Source organism: Marmota flaviventris, chromosome 10, assembly GCF_047511675.1.
Source record: "Marmota flaviventris isolate mMarFla1 chromosome 10, mMarFla1.hap1, whole genome shotgun sequence".
Taxonomy (NCBI): Eukaryota; Metazoa; Chordata; class Mammalia; order Rodentia; family Sciuridae; genus Marmota; species Marmota flaviventris.
In genome coordinates this window covers 13,937,573-13,954,216 of record NC_092507.1, presented here as the reverse complement: position 1 = coordinate 13,954,216, position 16,644 = coordinate 13,937,573, and the positions used below count along the sequence as shown (strand labels likewise).

The 16,644-nt window shown below is 43.5% G+C and overlaps 1 long non-coding RNA gene and 1 pseudogene across 1 annotated transcript; both read right to left on the bottom strand.

Moving 5' to 3' along the window:
* Positions 1-11,986: 11,986 nt before the first annotated feature.
* LOC114105456 (uncharacterized) lies at positions 11,987-15,856 on the bottom strand. Its single transcript, XR_003585014.2, has 2 exons — positions 15,708-15,856; positions 11,987-12,439 (listed from the first exon to the last, which is right to left on the bottom strand). It is a non-coding gene; the product is annotated as an uncharacterized lncRNA (long non-coding RNA).
* A 124-nt stretch (positions 15,857-15,980) lies between these two features.
* On the bottom strand, positions 15,981-16,400 carry LOC114105392 (signal recognition particle 19 kDa protein-like; annotated as a pseudogene).
* Positions 16,401-16,644: the final 244 nt, after the last annotated feature.

The following is a 16,644-nucleotide window of genomic DNA, read 5'->3' as shown; positions in this document are numbered from 1 at the left end:
AGGTCAACCTCAGCAATTTAGACCCTAGCAACTTAGTGAAACTTAAACTTGCCACAATTTTTTATCTTTTTTTTTTTTTTTTTGTAGCGGGGATTGAACCTGAGGTACTTAACCACTGAGTCACATCCCCAGGGTCTCACTGAGTTCCTGAGGGGCTCGATAAATTGCTGAGGCTGGCTTTGAACTCACAATCCTCCTGCCTCAACCTCCCAACCTGCTGAGATTACAGGTGTGCACCACCATGCCCAGACTCGTTGTGAAATTTTTTTTTTTTAATGAAAATAAAAAGGACTGGGGATGTAGTTCAGTCATAAACCACCCCTGAGTTCAACAATCCCCAGGAATGGAGTGGGTGATGGGGAGAAAGAAAGAAAAAAGAAAAACTACCTATGTTAGAAAAAAGTAGTATCAATAAAACTTTATTAACAAAAACACACTTTGGGTCCGAATCAGCTGGTGAGCACAACCTTCTGACTCCTGCTGTAGGAGAACAGCAACCCCTGCCCCAGGCATTGTACAACAGGCGTCCCTCTGGTTCTGAGCCCCTCTATTCTCCTAATGCATTTTGCTTTTGCTTAGTCAGTTTCTGTGGCTCGCTACCAAGAACCCTGATTAATGTTGCACTTACTCGATTTCATTTAATTCCATGAGGCTCTTAGGAAAGAAAACTAGAAGGCGGCTGGGGATGGCTCAGAGCCCCTCATTCCTGCGCTGGAGCAACAGCTCAAAGCAGATTACAGTTAACAGGAGTCATTAGTGTCATCTTGATTTACAATGCATCCATGCGTTGAAGAGTTTCCCCACTGCCTCGTTTTAACTGGTTTCTTTTCTTTCTTTGTGGTGCTGGGATTAAACCCAGGCCTCGTGGGTGCCCGGAATGTGCTCTACTACTGAGCCGCATCCCCAGCCCAGGTTACTGGTTTCTTCCATGGAGGCTGCGCTGAGTAATGACCTCTTCCAGTCTTCCTACCCTCCTCCTCCTCCCATCAGCTGCTTGGCTGTCAGAACTATGTGCTTCCTGTTTACAAAGAGATGCGAAGTGTATTAGCTCAAGAGTCCACCTCGGATGCTTTGCGGCTTCCTTCTGCTTTACAAGATGGGTTTCCTGTGGCCCTGGGGTTTTATCTTTGGGAGTAATGGATTTGATGATGTTTAGAAATTCTTGACTACATAAGACTGTATCTGAAAGGCGTTCCATCCACATTATTCATTTGCATTTGTATTTTATTTCCGTATCCTGCCATGTTCCAAAGAGGATATATTAAATGTGTGCCCAGAAATTTTTTTTTGTTAAAGGTTAGAGATGATGTCAGGGCTGAGCAAAAACTAGGAGAGGAAAATCTCAGATGAACTAAGGTACATTAGGACATAAATTTGCCTTAACATATGCTGCCTTGAGTGCCGTGCAGCTGTTACAGATGCACCGAGGATCTTATTCTGAGCTTTCTGGTTGATAAACAGAGGAAACACTTTATAAAAGAGGATTTTTAAAAAATTAATTTTTAATGGATACATAAAAACTGTATATTTTAATGGGGTAGTATGTAATGGTTCAGTGCATGTATATATCATGTAATGTTTCAATCAAGTTAAACATATCTATCTCCTCAGTATTTAGCATTTCTTTTTTTCTTTTTCTTCCTTTCTCTCTTTCTTCCTTTTCATTCTTATCTTGGGAATTGAATCCAGGGCCTCATGTGTGCTAGGCAGGCACTGGGCTACATCCCCAACCCTTTTTTTGAGATAGAGTCTTGCTAAGTTGTCCAGACTGGCTTTGAACTTGAATCTTCCTACCTCAGCTTCCAGAGTAGCTGGAATTACAGACGTGCACCACTGCACCTGGCCATTTGTCATTTCTTTATGATCAGAAAACATATATGATGTACAATTAATGGTGTCGTTAAGATTGAAAATAAACATTCTCAAACCAGGGGCGGTGGTACACTCTTGTAATCCCAGTGACTTGGGAGGCTGAGGCAGGAGGATCACAAGTTCAAGGCCAGCCTCAGCAACTTAGGGAGGCCCTAAACAACTTGGGAGGCTCTGCCTCAAAGTAAAAACATAAAAAAAGCTGGGGATGTGGCTCCGTGGTTAAGTGCCCTGGGGTTCAATTTCCAGTACAAAAAAATGAAAACGACAAAAAAACTTTCTTGGTTTTGTTTTTCATTCAATAAGGGTTAGTGAGGCTGGGGTTGTAGCTCAATGGTAGGGTGCTTGCCTAGCACATGTGGGTTCCATTCTGGGTTCCATTCTCGGCACCACATAAAAAGATAAATAAATAAAATAAAGGCATTGTATCCATCTACAAGTAAAAAAAATTAAAAAAAAATATGTGTTAGTGATATAGTTGCATTTTGTTTGGGCTCAGAAAATGGAAATTTTTTTAATTCTAAGAATTGCTGTATACTCGTTCAGAGTGATAGTGCATACTTGTAATCCCAGCTATTTGTGAGGAAGAAACAGGAAAATCCCAGTTCAGACCAGACTGGGCAGTTTAGCAAGACCCTATCTCAAAATAAAATATAAAATGTCCTGGAGATGTGGCTCACTGATACTCCTGGGTTCAATCCCTGGTAACACAAACACGGGGAGAGAGAGAGAGAGAGAGAGAGAGAGAGAGAGAATGCTGTGTACTTTTGATGACCTTAAGAAAACTCAAGAAACAACATTTTAACTTTCCAAATTAGGTAAATTAGAGTTGGTCATTGCAAAATAATCCTTTCTTTTAAAAAGAATCCTCTTAAGACTTTTTTTTCCCCACACTGGGGATTGAACCCAGGTCCTCAGATGGGCTAGGCAAGTACTCTACCACTGAGCTCCATCCCAGCAAGAACCCTCTTGAGATGCTTATAAAATGTAAATAGTAAGAACCTGGCTTGCTTAAGTATGTGCTTACAGATAGATTTTTAGTAGGGTCTGATAGGGCTTCAAAAGCCCTCTAGTTCATCCCTCCAGTCCAATATGGAAAAATCATTAACTCCTTAAAAATTATTGTAAAAAATGCATAACATGAAATTTACTGCCTCAATCATTTTTAAGCATACAGTTCAGTGGTGGTGAGTATGTTCACGTTGCTGTGCAGCAGATCTCTAGATTTAATCTTGCTAAACGGAAACTCCCCATTTCCCCTCCCTGTGGCTCCTGGCAACCACTGTTCTGCCTTCTGTTTCTATGAGTTTGACTACTTTAGTTAATTTTTTTCCTGGTACTTGGATTGAACCCAGGGCCTCATAAAGGCTAGGCAAGTACTGTACCACGGAGCTACAAACCCAGCCATGAGTTTGACTACTTTAGAGAGTGCATATAAGTGGAATCTACTATATTTGCCTCTTTGTAGCAGGTTTATTTCATTTATGCTACTGTCATCATCTTCATTTATATTTTATTGGGTGATTAGATTTCCTTTTTTATGGCTGACTAATTTCCATTGTATATTGCTATGGTTTGGATGTAGCTTGTGTCCTTCTCAAGGTCCACTGCAATTGGAGGCTTGGTCCCCAGGGTGGTGGTATTGGGAGATAGAACATTTATGATGTGGTACCTAGTGGGAGGTCCTTAGATAATTGAGAGTGTGCCCCTGGAAGGAACTGTGGTACCCATTCTCTTTGCTCCTCATTCAAAAGGTAACTGTTTCCTCCAACATAGGCTCCTACCATTACCATCTATATGAGCTAAAGAAACCTCCTTTTCTTCACAAGCAGTCTGTCTCGGGTATTTCATTGTGGTGCTGAGAAATTAATGCATGTGTATCTGCCTCAGCCTCTTCATTCATCTATGAACATAGATGGGTGTCTCCAGCTCTTGGCTACTGTAGCAAAGCTGCAATGAACATAGGTGTGCAAACATGTCTTTATGACCCTGCTCTCAATGCTTTTGGACATATACTAGAAATGGGGTTGCTGGGTTCATTAATTTTTTGAAGAACCACCATACAATTTTCCATAGAAGGTACACCATTGTATAGTCCAATCACCAAGTGGCAAGAATTCAATTTTCTCCACCTTTTTGCCAATACTTGTTATTTTCTGAAAGGTCTTTGAATTTTGATGAACCAAGGAGCAGAGGTTAATGCATTTAAATTTTTGTGTCCTGTGGAAGAGATCATTCCAGGTACCCTTGTAAGATGTGCTTATGTGGGGGGGTGGGGGTGCTGGGGCTCATTTCATTTTTTAAAATTAAACATTTTAAGCAAAATAATGCCTTCATTAAATAAAAAATTAACAATATAAGGCACAAAGATTGAGAAAAAAATTCTCTATTCCCAGATGGCATCATTGGCCATATAGAAAAATCCCAAATTACCAAAAACAACAAAACCCCTGGAACTACCAAGTAAGAGTAGCAAGGTTGCAGGATACAGGTTTAATGTACAAAAGTCAACTGTTTCTTGGAGCTTTGTAAGCCCAGTCACTTGGGAGGCTGAGGCAGGAGGATTGCAAATTCAAAGCCAACCTCAGCAATTTAGTGAGGCCATAAGCAACTTAGTGAGATCCTGTATCAAAATATAAAATAAAAAGCATTGGGGTTGGGACTCAGTCATTAAGCACCCTTGGGTTCAATCCTCAGTACCAAAAAATAAAAATAAAAAATAAAATAAAAAGTCAATTGCTTTCCTATATGTTAGCAATGAACAATGGGATTTGAAATTGAAAACACAACACCATTTACAGTAGCACTAACCCTCTGATCATAAGTGTAATAAAACATGCACAAGATCTCTACATGAAAAACTACAAGACTCTGATGAAAGAAATCAAAGATCTAAGTAAACGAAGGGACATTCTAAACTCAACACTAAACATGGACATTCCATGTTCATGGATAGGAGGAATCGATATTGTTAAAATTATCAGTGCTTCCCCACTCTATAGATTCAATTTGATCTGGATCAAAACCCCAATACATTATTTTGTAGATATTGAGAAACTGATTCTGAAATTTATATGGAAAGGCATAAGATCCAAAATAGCCACTATTAGTGAAGAAGAACAAAAATCAGAGGGCCGAACATTACCCAATCTCAAGACTAACTGTAAAACTACCGTCACCAAGGCTGGTGGTGTTAGTAAAGGAAGAGACAATCAGATCAGTCATGCAGAAAAGAGAACCCAGAAATAGCTCCACATAAACATGGCCAGTTGAACTTTGGCAAAGGAGCAAAGACAAGTCAGTGTAGAAAGGATAGACTTTTCAATACATGGCACTGGAACAACTCTGTGTTCAAAGGCAATAAAAATTAATCTAAACACTAACCTTATACCTTTCACAAAAAACTCCAAGGGGATCATAGACTTCAATGTAAAGCACAAAACTGTAAAACTTTCAGAAGGAGATGGAAGAAGAGGAGAAAGAGGAGGAGAAGGAGGAATAGGAGGAGGAGGAAGTCCCATTCTCCTTGGTTCTGGAGGAGATGAAAGAGGAGGAGGAGGAGGAGGAGGAGGAGGAGGAGGAGGAGGAGGAGAAAGGAGGAGGAAGAGACCTTGGGCTTTGCAATGAGTTTTAGATAGAACACCAACAACATAAACCATGAAAGAGAAAAATGAGAGGACAATATTCAAGAAAACTAAAAACTTCTTTTCAATGAAAGACACTGTTAAGAGAATAAAAGGACTTAGATATAAAACATCCAAAGAACTCTCTTAAGCCTCAGCAATAAGTAATAAGCAACCAGCCAATCAGCCGGGCTTGGTGAATGCTCATAATCCCAGCAGCTGGAGAGGCTGAGACAGGAGGATTGTGAATTCAAAGCCAGCCTCAGCAATTTAGCAAGACCCTAAGCAATGCAGTGAGACTCTAAACAAAATATTAAAAAAGAGCTGGGGATGTGGCTTAGTGGGTAAGTGCCCCTGGGTTCAATTCCCAGTACCAAAAAAAAAAAAAAAAAAAAAAAATGGGCAAAGAGCCTGAACAGACACCTCACCAAAGAAGATTTGCAGATAGAAAACAAGCATATGAAAAGATGTTCCACATTATATGTCATTAGGGAATTACAAATCAAAACAACATAGAGATACCACTAACACTTATTAAAACAGCTAAAAGCCAAAACACTGATAATGCTGGCTAGGATGTGGAGCATTAAGAATTCTGTATAACCAATTTGGATAATAGTTTGGTGACTTCTTACAAAGCTAAATATAGTCTTACTACACGATCCAGAAATTATGCTCCTAGGTATTACTCTTAGTTGAAACATGTCCATGCAAAAACCTGCTCATGAAATGTTTATAACAGACATGCTCATCATTGCCCGAACTTGGAGGCAACTAAGATGTCATCAGTAGATAAACTGTAGTTCATCCATATAATGGAATATTAATTCAGCAATAAAAAGCAATGAGCTATTAAACCATGAAAAGACACGGAAGAAACTTAAATGCATATTGCTAAGTAAAGGAATGTATTCTAAAAAGGTTGCATTCTACATATTCCAACTCTATGGAATTCTGTAAAAGGGAAAACTCAAAAGAAAAATTTTTAAAAATCAGTAGTCAAGCTATGGGTGTATCTCAGTGGTAGAGCATTTGCCTAGCATGCACAAGGCTCTGGGTTGGATCACCCGTACTGCAAAAACAAACAAAACAAAGACAAACCAACAAAAAATTAGTCGTTGTCAGGAATTTGGAGGAGATGGTGGATCTTTTTTTTTTTTTTTAAAGGTGATGTGACTACTGTTACAGTGACCACTGTTACAGTGCTGGGGATGGAACCTAGAGCCTTGTGTACCCTAGGCATAGGGCTCTACCACTGAACCACATCCCCAGCCTCTTGAGGGATGAGATTCAGTGGTAGAGCCCTATGAGGATGAGAGAGAGAGAGAGAGAATTTTTTAAAATTTATTAATTTTTTTAATATTTATTTTTTAGTTTTCTGTGGACACAAAATCTTTGTTTGTATGTGGTGCTGAGGATCGAACACGGGCCACATGCATGCCAGGCAAGCGTGCTACTGCCTGAGCCACATCCCCAGCCCCCGAGATGGTGGATCTTTAGGGCAGTGAAACTATCCAGTAATGGTGATGCATAACATCATGCATTTGTTAAAACACAGACCAACACAAAAGAAGTAATAAGTACTGTAGGTCCTAGTAATAGTAATGTATCAGTATGGGTTCGTAAGTTATAACAGATACACCCCACTGATACAAGATATTAAAAATATAGGACATTATGTTGGCACAAGGGGGAGTGAGGATATACGGGAACTCTGTACTGTCTCCTCAATTTTTCTACGAACCTAAAAATGCTCTAAGTAATATGTATTTCTTTGTAAAAAGTAAATGGTATTGGGGTTGGGGTTGTGGCTCAGTGGTAGAGCACTTGCCTAGCATGTGTGAGGCACTGGGTTTGATTCTCAGCATATATATATGTGTCTGTGTGTGTGTGTGTGTGTGTGTGTGTATTTAAGTAAATGGTGTTTTGGCAAAACTATGCTATGTGTCTTCCTGGGAGAAGCACATTTCCCAGCCCTCTGAGGACATGAACTGTGTAGGAAGCAATGAAAGCCGTTTCCAGGCCTGGCCCTTCAAAGCATCTTATGCCAAACTCCAGTCTGTTCTACCTTATTCCAGATACAAGACCAAAGAGGGCTGCCCAACTCACACTGCACTCCTCATGAATAAAGGGGAAACCAAACTAAACAGAACTGTTGAATTGGGTTGGCAGCTGCTGCTGCAGCTCCTCTAGTTCCAGGCGTCAGCCAGTGGTCAAGCACCCAGGAAACACCTGGCTACAAAAGCCGCTCACAAGAGTGCGCCCTCTACTGGAAGGGGGAAGAAACCTCATCTTACAGGCCTGGTACTGAGGCACTCCGTGAGATCAGAGGTTACCTGAAGCCCACTGAACTTCTGATTTTCTGATTTGCAAACCCCCTGGAAGGCGCCTGGTGCAAGAAATTGCTCAGGACTTCAAAGCAGATCTGTGCTTCCAGAACCCAGGTGCTTTGCAGAAGGCAAATGGGACCCATCTGGTTGACCTTTGTTTGTTTGTTTTTTGTTTTTTTTTTTTTTGTTTTGGTGGTGCTGGGAATTGAACCCAGGGACTTGCAAGGCAAACACTCTACCAACTGAGCTATATCCCGAACCCCTGGTTGGCCTTTTGAAGGCACCAACCTGTGGGCTATCCATGACAAATGGGTAGCAATTATGCCAAATGACGTCCAACTACTATGCCACATAGGTGATTGAGAATTCACTATGATGGGAAGCATTTTATTCTCAAAAAAAATTTTTTTTTCTCTTCTTCCTGTTCTTGGTAGTTCTGAACATTAGATTTTTTTTTTCCCAATGGAGTCAAAAGATATCTAAGTATATGATTGTGAGTGGAAAAATAGGGGGTAAAAAACAGGTATTGGCAGTTTTTCCACTTTCATTTGTGTGTGAATTTTCAATATAAATGCAGGGATGTAAAACATTAATGCAAGTCAAAATGTTACAATGAAGAAGTTTCAGCAGTTCAACTTTATAACAATTATAAATAAAACTGTTAGATTTTTCTGGACAATGTCAGCATTTGAATTTTTTAAACAAGTAAATTTCTTTTTTTAATATTTATTTTTAGTTATAAACGGACACAATATCTTTATTAAGTAAATTTCTTATTGACGAGGTGGGGGGAGAAAAAAAACAGAAGTGTTATTGTCTTAAGTCACTGAGATGTTGAGGTTTTATTTGTTATTGCTGCACAGCATAACATAGCCTGACCAAAGGACTTCTAACAAAAAGAAACAATAAAAATAGCAGTTCCCCTATTGTCTTAGTTTTCTTTTACTATAACAGAACATGTGATCTGGGCTTGCTGTCCCAGCCACTTGGAAGGCTAAGGCAGGAGGATCACTTGAGCCCAGGAGTTTGAGGTCAGCCTGGGCAACATAGCAAGACCTGTCTCAAACCAACAAACAAAATACTTGAGAATGAGTAACTTTAAAAAAATAAAAGTGTATTTGGTTCAGGGGAGTCCAAGAGTGTGGTGCCAACATATGCTCAGCATCTGGTACGGGCCTTCTTGCAACCTCACACTGCCAGGCAGGCTGTCACAGGGTGAGGGACAAGGCACACCAGCTCCAGTCCCTCTCCCCATCTTCCTCCTCCTCAGTACATGTCACCAATTCTTTCCATACTATACACCTACACTGGACATTTGTCATTCTTCCTGGTAGACAGATTCTAAGTCTTTCCTGTATTTGGGAGTCCCCCTTACGAGACTCGTGGCAAGCAGTGTCCCCAATGTACAAACCGAAGATTCAAGATGCTCATATTTTTAGCATCTTGCATCCAGGGTGCGTGGCTTGGGCCCCACCCATCAGATGTATCCATTCCAGACTTGGAACTGACAACTAAGGTCGGAGGAGGTAGGGAATGCCCAGATTGTCTCCAGGAGAAGTTGAACTGAGAAAGCTGTGCAGTCATAGGAATGCCTGAGGCCCAAGGGACCTGTCATTCTGTGGGTTGCAGTGTCTGGCTCATGGCAGCAATCACATCATCCACACCTTACCAGTTTACAGCCAGGTTGGAGATGTTTCCAGTTGGGTAGCCATGAACAAAGTTCTCTGATCCTCTTGGGATTGTAATGGGCCACCTAATATTCATTTCATAAATTCCCTTTGCCTTAAGTAACTAGAGTCGTCGTCTGTAGATAAAATCAGCTGTCATTTTGATTTTGCACATGGTTACATGCAGCACTGACTTCCTGGGGCTGCGACCTGTGCAGTCTTGCAGGGTCTCTGCTGTAGAAGAGCCCCCACTTGCTTTGATGTTCTGCTTTCATCATCCTGAAATTCTTTGGGGGGTAGACAGACACTGGGGATTGGACCTGGGGGGCTCTACCACTGAGCTACACCCCCAGCCCTTTTATTATCCTTTTTAAAGAGAAATAAAATTGAAGACCTTTCAAGGAGCTTAAGTAGAGGAATGACATTATTCAAGTTGTCTTTTTAAAAAGTCACTGTGGCTGCCCCATGGGACTTGGAATTAGAGATCAAAAATAGACATGGGAGCTGGGCACAGTGGCACACACCTGCAATCCCAGCAGCTCAGGAGGCTGAGGCAGGAAGATTGCAAGTTCAAAGCCACCCTCCGCAAAAATGAGACACCAAGCAACTCAGGGAGACTCTGTCTCTAAATAAAATACAAAATAGGGTTGGGGATGTGACTCAGTGGCTGAGTGCCCTTGAGTTCAATCCCCAGTATCCAGAAAAAAAAAGAAAAAAAGTAGACATGGGGGCTGGGGCGTAGCTCAGTGTAGAGCACTTGCTTAGCATGTCTGAGGTCCTAGGCTCCATCCCCAGCACCGCCCCCCCCCAAAAAAAAAAGAAAGAAAAGAAAAGAAATATAAGTAGGTAGAAAAGAGAAGACCCAATAGTCACCTTCAGCAATAGCCAGGGATGGTGGTTGAGACCAGGAGAGGACCAGTGCAGATGGAGAGAGGCTCATACTTCAGAGTTGACAAGACATCTGCACTCAGCCCTTGCCTGGATCCTGGCTACGAACAGGGTGTGGGTTCATGTACCTCTTTCAGTGAGGAGCTTTGTTATGGTTTGGATGTGAGGCATCCCCCAAAAGCTCACGTGTGAGACAATGCAAGAAGGCTCAGAGGTGAAGTGATTGGGTCATGAGAGCCCTAACCCAAGCAGTGAATTGCTTAGCACCTCTCTTGCTGAGGCTGGCTTTGAACTCTCGATCCTCTTGCCTCAGCCTCCCAATTCTAATTGTTCTTGTCTGGTCTTTTGGTCACAGCAGTGAAAAAGCTGACTGAGGCAATCTTCCTTCAAATACCAAGTCCAGTTTGCTGGGAGCGCTGGACCTCACTTCCTGGTCCTCCTCTACCCCTTCCTTGCCACAAGCTATGGCTTATGCTCTTCTCTTTGCTAGAAAACCCTCCCTGGCCTCTTCCGTGTGGTTGTTTCTACTCTCACCTCACAGTCAGCTCAGGATTTTGGCCTCCATGAAACCTGGAACCTTCCTTGCTTCACTGGCTGGATGCTCCCAGTTCACCTGCTTTGTGGGGAAAACTCTGCTTCCGGCTCTGCCTTGTTTTACTGTTCTGTGACTGTTTGTTATGCCTGTCTCCCCCAACTAGTCCATGAGTCTTCAAGGTCAAGGACCTGGTCCATCATTTTTGCCTCCTGGCCTTGCCCACCGTGTCTGGCACATAGCAGCTGCTCAGTTAAAGACTGATGGCCCCGGTTGTACCACCACATCCTCCCATCCTCACTGTGAGCTAGAAGAGCTGGCTTGTCTGTGTCAGCCCTCGCCCTGGGTGTTGTCAGCCACCAGCACGTCACAGCAGGCAATCTCCTCACAGGGAAAGGCCTTGGGAGTTCCCTCTGGTCAGCGCTGAGACTCAGCTAGCCAGGGAAAGGATCCTGAAGTTCTCTCCAAATAAGGTGAAAGGATCAGCTGCTGTTGAAACAGCATGGGAGCCGTTAGTAAGGAAATATTCTCTCTGAGATGGATCCTCCTGAAAGAGACAACGGGATGCTTCCAGCTATGAGCTACTGACTGGAATGAAGCCTACTCCTTCCTGAGACAGCAGCCTCCCTCCCAGCTGAGGATCCAGGGGGGCCAGGCGCACCGAGATCTGGCGTGTAACACGTGTCAGAATGCAGCCCACCTGGGATCTGGAGGGCAGGCCACTCATGCCAGCAGCAGATCCTTGGGAGGCCGAGGCAGGAGGATCACAAGTTCAAGGCTAGCCTGGGCAACTTAGAGAGACCCTGTCTCAAAGTAAAAATAAAATAAAATAATAAGGGCTGGGGATGTATCTCAGAGGTAAAAACAGCCTGGGTTCAATCCCCAGTACTGCAAAGAAAAAACTAGTAATGTCACAAGTGTGGAATTTAGGCTTTGTGAATAGTGCCAAGACGATGTGGAGAATCGTCTCCATAAGCCAGGTATTGTTAGAAAAGCATTTGTTCGACCTTTTATCAAGAGTACTTGTACAAAATATATTAGTCACCTATTGCTTTGTAACAAATATCCTCAAACAAGGCAGCTTAAAACAACATTTATTTATCTAACAGTTTCTGTGGATTAGGACATTGGGGGTGGTTCATTTGTGATTCTGGCTCAGTTATGAGGTTGCAGTTAAGTTGTGGGCTGAGGCTATGGTCATCTGAAGGCTTGAGCAGGTGGAGGACCTGTTTCCTTGATGGTGCACTCATGTGGCTGTTGGCAGGAGGCCTCAGTTCCTTATAACATCACTCCTCCATGGAGCTGCTTGGGCATGCTCAGGTCAGATCACAGTCAAGAGGCAGGACACGAAGGTCCACCTTTTGAAGAGTGTTGATCTCATTAAGTCAAGATGAAGCAAGAAGTTTCAAAGTCTTGAAGCTGCTAAAATTCCTGTTGTTGTTAGGCCAATGGAGATTTGGCAAAAAGAGCTCCAGATTGAGGGGGGTGGTGAGAGTCATCCATCAATTCATCCATTCTTTCATTCAGCTCCTGCAATAGCCATTCACCGAGTTATCTACCACGTGCAGTTGGGAAACCGTACTGTGTGCTGCAGAGTGCACGAAGAGGCACAGTTATAGTCAAAATGGCAACTACTGACCTTTCCAGAGGACTTCCTATGTACTCAGGACTGCAAAGAGCTTCATATTATATTATCTCATTTAATCTTCACAATACCCTTTGAGGCAAGTATACTAGTATTTCTCATTTTACAAATGAAAACCTCAGAAAGGGGCGGTCATGTGCCTTTAAGAGGTAGAATTCATGAGCAGAACTTGTATTAGTCCCTGTGAGCTGCTACAACAAAAATACCACTGGCTGGGCAGCTTGTGACCAACAAGCCTTTCTGGAAGCTCAAAGTTCAAGGTAACCAAGCCAGCACATTTGGTGCCTGGCAAGGAAGGGCTCATAGAAACGGCCTTTTCCCCATGTCCTTATGTGGTAGAAGAGGCCAGGAGCCTCACTCAGGCCTCTTTTTTTTTTTTCCTTAGGTACCAGCAATTGAACTCAGGGCACTCGACCACTGAGCCACACCCCAAGCCCTATTTTGTATTTTATTTAGAGACAGGGTCTCACTAAGTTGCTGAGTGCCTCCCGTTTCTAAGGCTGGCTTTGAACTCGCGATCCTCCTGCCTCAGCCTCCCGAGCCGCTGGGGTTATTAGGCGTGGGACGGCCTATAACCCCACTCGGCTCACTCAAGCCTCTTTTTAATGACTCTCATCCTGCTCATAAGGGTTCCACCCTCATGTCCTGTCCCTTCCCAGAGTCCCCACCTTCTCATACCATCACCTTAGTGGGTAGGATTTCCACCTAGGAATTTTTGGGGAAAACAAACATCAGGCCACAGGAGAACCCAGGTCGTCTGGTCTCAAAGCCAGTGTGCTTGTGCCACTGACTTCAGTAATCATGGTGACAACTCTTATTACCATTTTAACAGCGCATTCCTGTTACCAGGTTCTGCGGCCCAGAGAAGCTGAGTGACCTGTCCCAGGTGGTTTTGGGCAGAAGTGGGCCTCAGAGCCAGTCCCGAGGGGTTCAAGCCTGCGCTCCTCCTTTACACCAGCTTAAATCAGAGGTCTTTGTTCTGCTTCCTGCAGAAACAGAGAAGATGGGAAAGGGCCCAGGAGAACGGAGACGGGTGTGGGATGGGGGTGACTGCGGGGGTCTGGAAGCTTTTATGAGCGTGGCTCTCCCCTGGTCTGCTGAGGAATGCGCAGGAATCTCTCCGGGGGCTGCAGAGGGGATGCTGCGGAATGGCTGCTGCTTCTGATGAGGTGCTGTGTCCTGAAGCTGTCGGCCAGCTGGCCCTCCCGGAGACAGTCAGGCCCGCGGCTGCTGCCACGGGAACAGTCAGCTGCAGCTCATCCCCCCAGCGCCCCACGAGCAGCAGGCGCACAGCTAAGGCGCTGCCCACGAGCTCAGCATCCTCGTGGCCACGGGCAAGTGAATGCCACTCATTCTTCCCATTATACAGAGGAGGAGCCTGAGGCACAGAAAGAACGACCCTCTGCGCCCGCTAGCCTGCCTCACAGTGGTTATTTGTGGTTCTCAGAGTCGGTAAGCTCGAACGGTTTAAGCCCACAAATCTGAGTTAGGGTCCCAATTTTATGGATCCCAGGCAACCTTGCATTTATGGGTCCCTCCCCTCCCGGAAAGATGATAGATAGATAGATATAAAAATAAATATATTTTTATGACTATGACGGAATAAAGTTGCATCTAATTCAGACTCGAAGCATTATTATACGTTCATTATCATTATGTTTTTTTTCCTCTGATTTTAAAATAAAACAACTTTGTGACTTCCTAAAAAGTTATCATGACTCCAGGCACAGTGAGCACTGTGTCCAGTAGAGACGTTGGCCCTACCCAGGATGAGTCTTGGTTCTCCCAGTTTCTGACTGTGTGACCTTGACCAAGTCATTTCACCTCTCTGTGCCTCGCTTTCCTTCTGACAGGCACAGAGCCAAAAGCCTAGAATAGTCTGTGGGCAGGGCCTGCAATTCCATCAATTTGGGAAGCCAAGGCAGGAGGATGGCCACCTTCCCGGGTGCAGACGGCTGGGCTGGGCTCCCCAGACCTGCTGCATTGCTCCTCCAGGGCAGTGGCTGTGGGGCATCGTCCCACCTGCAGGCCTCGGGTTAGTGTCATCAGTCACAGGAGGCCCACCCACGGTGCCAGTGATGGGCTCAGGGGCGCAGGGGTGGCGGGTCTAGACCAGTGAGGGTCAACGAGACACCAGAAGACCTTGCCAGGCTCTCAGTCCTGTTGGATGCAAACCAGGAACACGTGGTTCTGGTTTCTATGGGATGTCCCCTCGCAGCCATGAAAAACCAGCCCAAGAATTAGATGACACGTGACGTAAGACTCAGAAAATCCCAGACAATGGAATCTCCAGCGTCTGGATCTCCACGCCTGTAGTCCCGCACTCTCCAACAGGGTGGCCGCTGACCACATGAGGATGCTGAGCACTTAAAACAGGGCCAAACTACCTAACAGATTTAGAGGATTTAGGATTAAAAAAAAAATACATTATACACACACACATATATACATATATATAATCAATAATTTTTAAAATATTGGCTACAGTTTCACACAATAATATTTTTAATATATTGGATTAAGTAAAATTGTTATTAACATTGATTTTACATTTTTTTTTTTTTTGCTTTTTGGTACAGGGAATTGAACGCAGGGGCACTTAACCACTGACGCACAGCCTCACCTCTTTTTTATTTATTTATTTTTTCAGTTTGAAAAATTTTATTTATTATTTATTTATTTATTTTTGATACCAGGGATTGAACCCAAGCGTGCTTAACTACTGAGCCACATCCCCAGCCTTTTTTATTTTGAGACAGGATCTCTCTAAGTTGCTTATAGCCTTGCTAATTTGCTGAAGCTGGCTTTGAAGCTGTGACCCTCCTGCCTCAGCCTCCTGAGCAGCTGGGACGACAGGCATGCACCACTATACCTGACATGAAAATTTTACTTCATTAACTTAAAAAGTGAAGAAAATATGTATTTCAAATCTTATTAAACTTATTTTTTTCTGACATATTCATTTGCATCGAGGACAAATAGAATTTCAAGTAACTTAGAGACCGTCCACTGTCCTTTTGAAAATATTCTTTCTTCCACAAAACCCCTTCATTGAAAGACAAAACAAACAAAACCTCCAAAACTACAACAACAACAACAACAACAAAAAACTTGTCTTTTATACTGTGTAAATATTAGATGCAAATTTCTTACATAGTTCATTGTCAACTCCGATGATGAAGGTGGGAGGCATCAATGTTCCCAATTTGGTCAAATGATGCAAACAAAGATCTGTTTCCGGACTGGGGCTGTGGCTCAGTGGTAGAGCGCTTGCCTAGCTCATGTGAGGCACTGGGTTCGATTCTCAGCACTGCATATAACTAAATGAAAAAAATAAAGGTCCATTAAAAAAAAAAAATGCTTATTTCCTCAGATACAAAGAAGTCCCCACCCCCGCCTCTTACAGCAGGACCACAGCATACTTGATCACTTCTTTCTTCCCCTTTTTTGACTTCCCTCTCCTTTCTGCAGACGCGGGTCACCACCTCCTGTTCACGTGCCCTTGTTTTGGGTTTAGGTATGGCCTCTCCAGCAGACAGCACCGCTGACTTACGGGTGGGAAATAAGACGGAGGCTGCCATCTTCCTACCAGAGCTAGACCCGACTGCCTCTGCATTAAACATCACAATTCCATTCTCTAGGGCACATTTTATGTTTCTCAACAAACACATTAAGATCAACCAGTGAGGATACATCTTGAATCTCTGTGGCCGTAGGATTTTCAAGAGTCTTATTTATGGGGATCCACCTTCCGTCTGTGATGGTCTTCTTATTATTTAAATAAGCAGGATAGATACAGATAAGCCTTTCCTGGTCTGCCAGGGACCTTGTGGGGCCACAAGCCATTTCCACTTGAGTCCACACAGAGACAGCCCAGGTCCCACCTGCAGAACACCCCCTTTTTTGTTTTTAAGGCAGGGTATCTCTAAGTTGCTTAGGGCCTGGCTAAGAGGCTGAGGCTGGTTTTTAAATTGAGATCCTCCTGCCTCAGCCTCCAGAGCTGCTGGGATTGCAGGCTTGGGCCACGACACCTGGCTCATCTGCTTCTTTTTACTTTCACTGATTGTTACAAGAAGATGGTGAACTGCAT